Consider the following 4,142-nt stretch of genomic DNA (forward strand, 5'->3'; position numbering starts at 1 on the left):
CGGACCGCGTGTCTAATACCTCGCAGCAGGCTGCTGCTGCGGTGCCTCCCCGGGCACCTCCGTCACCGCCGGTGGCCCTTACTCACCGCAACGGCATCTTCCCTTCTCTCTAGTCTAAGCCTCTCTCCTCTCTGTCTCTTTTTCCTCAGCAGAAACCCATTACTGCCTGTGATATATTTTCGCTCAAGCTCAGATAAGTTTTCCCCCTTGCCTTTATTTTATATCCTCTGCAGGATTTCATGAGCTTTAGAATATTTTGCTTCCTTTTCCTGTGACGTGTTTTATGAGGTTTTAATTATTATTGTTTATTATTATTGTGCTTTAATTGTCTGCTTGGGTCCCTCCGAGCCCTTGAGTGAGCAATTTATAAATAACGCTATTTTTATTATTACTATTATTTGTCTAGCTTTCTCATATTCTCCACATCTCCCCTCTGCCCCTTTCCTCTTTTACAGGCCTATATGTTAAGTTCCTTCATCTCTTCTCGTAAGTCAGACCTGCCGAACCCTCTCAGCTTTGTTTCCACTCGACTTTAATGCGCTTTTTTCCTGCTTTTTAGTGAGATGCTTCGAAGTGTAACCGTGCTGGAGGAGTTATTACCGGGTGTAGCCCTGCAGCGACGAAGCGACCAGCCTCAGGCACCACCTCGGACCGAGACCACGCTGCCCTTGAGGAGCTGGGATGGACAACCATCATCGCGCTGCCACGGCCGCAACTGGCTGTCGTTACGGGTGAGCGCTGGGGGACGGCACGCAGCCGCTCTCCCCGGGTACCACCCGTCCCCGGGGCCGTGCCAGAGGGTGATTAACGAGGGGCGAGCGGAGGGGTGGGCTAGGCGATACGGAAATGCTCCCCGCCCCATGGCTGGGGCTCTCCGGCCGTGGGAAAGGCGGCTGCGGGGACCGGCAAGGTGGGGGTCTCCCTCGGGTGCTCGCGCAGGTACGTGAAGGGGTGCGGGGCTGGGGAGCGAGAGGGGGCGGATGCCGCTCCTTGCAGGGGGTCGGCTCCTGCCAAGAGCTGCTGAGCTACCTGGCAGCAACCTCCGTCTCCTTCAAAAAGGTCGCAGCTTTGCTGGTACAGAAACAACACCTGGGTTTTGCTCTGCTTCTCTGCGGGCGACCCGCTCTCAGCCTCTCCCGAAGCCGGGTACCACGTTGCAGAGCACTGCAGGCTCCTTCGCTTTGCTTTGGTGTTTCAGACTCGAAAGGTGGCCCTCGCCGGGTGCGATGGGCAGGCAGGAGGGCGTGCGTGTGTGCGAAGCTGTTTCTTTACCCCGGGAGCCGCAGTCGGTAGCGCCTGGGTGGCTGAGTTCATTTCTCCTGTACGTTTGCTCTCAATGAATATCTCTGCTAATGAGTTTGCTGGCAGGAACAACTGCATGGACAGCAGTTTTGAAGTCAGTGCCTGCTAGAAATGAATTTTTAGATCATAAAGACAAGGGTTGTCGACCGAAGCCCGGTGCTAGGTGTGCCAGCCACGGGAGGTGCAGCCGGGACCGAAATCCCTGCATGCGGTCCGCCACGCAATGACTGGGACACATGTGGGAGAAAATGGTAAAGTTTTGCTCCCCGACAACCGGAGAAGGGAAACAGAGGGAAAACGCACATTATTGTTTGCTAGATACTGTTTGCCAGGCTCTGCCTTCGTTCTGTTATCGGAGGACTAACCTGCGATCAGCCCCGCGCTCCCTCGGCTCGCTCGAGCCGCCGAGCAGCGTCTTCGTTCCCCCCCAAGCCCAGGTCTCGCATCTGGCAGCTCTAACGAGGGGGAAGCAAACCCAGGCTGGCAAAGAAGCGTACGTCGCGCCTCTCTCTGCAGAGAGATTTTTAGAGCCGGATTAAATGGGTCTTGGGAAAACGTCTTCGGGATTGGAGCTACAAATGGCTTTTTGATCAAAACAAAAACGTTCATTTTGAAAACCAAAACTGTTTCATTAAACATGTTTGGGCTTTGTTTGTTTATGTCAGAAGCGGTAGGTTTGCCGCGGTCTGAAAATTGAAAACTTTTAAGTGTTCTTCTACCTTGGACTTTCAACAAAAAAGCGAATGCCTCTCAAAGGTGATATGGAAGAATAAGAACAATTAAAAATTTATTTCCCGGGAGAAAAAGGAATGATTAGAACGATCAGAAAAAAGTTCACGTGTCTCTCTTCAGGAAAACTTCTCTCGGCTTTAAAGATAGGCGATCGCATCTGGTATGAATAGAATCGCAGAGGGTCCTTTTGTGTCATTTGAAGCTGGAGATGAAGCTGGACTAGATGAAGTCCGCCTAGGGATGCAGGAAGGCTTTGCTGACACCTGACATTTGAGGCAATCTGCCCTTTTCCAAAGGCAAACGCCTTAGAAGTATTTTCATGAGCGGTAGCGATAATCAGGCTGAAATCCCAGCTCCCCTGAAATCAATGGGCTCTTTTGCAGCCGCCGTAATCGGGCCAGCGACTCTCTCCTAATCTCCGCCGGGGCTGAATTAGCAGTGCCAGCGTGGGGCAGGGCTGTCGGAGGAAGGGACCGTGGCGATGCCCGGAGCTGCTCGTCCTCAGCCCTTTGGCAAGGAGCCTCCCAAATCTGCGGGCAGAAAACGTAAAGGAAGGAGCGGAGGGAGGGACCAGGGAGAAGAAGGAACATATTGAAGGGAAACGGGTAAAATGATTAAAACAAAATGATTCCATGTGCTACAGAGGACTAGAAAGAAAACACGGGCATGTGGAGTAGGACAAAGCAAGCGAGGCAAAGCCCAGACTTGAAAGACCAAAAAGAATGGCAGACCTTATCAAAAATCAAGGAAAGGTGGAGCGAAAGGCAGCCTTGAAGCCGAGGTGCTGTTGAGGAGGTAGGGGCAGAGCCTCCCCGGCGAGGAAGGATGCTGCACGTGGGGGAAGAGCCCCAGGAAAGGGCACAAGATCACCCTCCAAACAACCTGCCACCATCCCAAATTTCATGCCACTTATTTTACAGCCGTTAAAAATAAATGTAGCTCCTGGCTGTCTTCAGTACCTAGGAAACAGTTAAACCTGTGTGCCTGCCATGTAATTCAGCAAAAGACTTAAGGACAGGCTGCGACCTTCTTCCAGGGCTAAGACAAGTCAGAGCGAACCTCGGGCACCGCAGCCCGCGCTGGGCGAGGGGATGTCTTCCATCCATGTTGCCTGCGAGCATTCAGCCCTCTCCTGCCCGCTGTGCCGAGTGTCTGGAGCCTGGGGCAGGACCAAACACGGCTCCGGCTCCTGGCTGGCCTGCTGGGGACCATCTCTGCCCGCCTAGGCTCAGCCCGGAGCAGCAGCTGATTTCGGATGCATCTGGGTCTGTGCGTGCGTGCAGAGCTGATGGGAAGGGCTCTCCCAGCACCCTCCCCTCGGGGGGATTTTGAGCACCGTTGGTAAAAATTCAGCATCTTTCATCCAGACAGGTGGCGATTATGCTTCAGCCGGCGAGAATTGCCTTGCTGGGGAAGTGGGATCCATGCCCCACCACGCCTGGGTAGAAATCTCTTTCTTCTGCTCGGTGAGTCCTCCGGTTTTCATCCCGTTTCCAAGGGACGATAATCTGCAGAGCGTCAGGTCACGCTAAGCTCCAATTCACTTGAGAGGGATGAAGAGAGGACGTATGGCAGCTCTGTGCTTTGCTGTCATCCCAGCCCCGGCTGGAGCCCAGGGCGGCTTGGCTGGCACCACCCGTGCAAAGCCCGCAGCTCCCAGCGTGTCCCTGAACCCGGCGTCGGAAGCACAATGCAAGGGGTGAACGGCGGCGGGCGCTGGGGTCTGGGCTGTGCGGCTCGGCCGGAGCCTGCGTTGATCCTGCTAACAAAAGAAACGCGCGTTTAAAACGAGGCAAAACTAAAGGGCCTTTTGCAAAGAGGAAGCAGCTGGCTCAACTAATTAAATGTTAAAAATTCCAGCAAGACGAGCGTACCAGAAAACAAACAGGCACGACAGCCAGGATGGAAAGGGTTGGAAAGGATCCGTGCGGTTCCCTCTCTCTCCCCGTATGTGTCTGTATAGACGCTGGCACCTGTGCAGCCATGTGTTCACACGCCCGTGTTTACGTGCTTTAGGGAGCCTGTTTCCACATGGATCTGCGCGGATCAGAAGCCGTAGGGCTGTGCACCCCCACGTCACCCCATGCCTTCCCTGGCCCCGTTCACGT

General features: G+C 54.2%; 1 long non-coding RNA gene across 1 annotated transcript in view; it reads left to right on the plus strand.

Annotated features, from left to right (window-relative positions):
- Positions 1–4,142, plus strand: part of LOC103916822 — a 29,532-nt gene that overhangs the window by 13,829 nt on the left and 11,561 nt on the right. The window contains exon 2 of the long non-coding RNA XR_663601.1: positions 560–731. This is a non-coding gene — a long non-coding RNA (uncharacterized LOC103916822). The remainder of the gene's footprint in view (positions 1–559; positions 732–4,142) is intronic.

The sequence above is a fragment of the Pygoscelis adeliae genome, unplaced genomic scaffold (genome assembly GCF_000699105.1).
Source record: "Pygoscelis adeliae isolate BGI_AS28 unplaced genomic scaffold, ASM69910v1 Scaffold565, whole genome shotgun sequence".
Taxonomy (NCBI): domain Eukaryota; kingdom Metazoa; phylum Chordata; class Aves; order Sphenisciformes; family Spheniscidae; genus Pygoscelis; species Pygoscelis adeliae.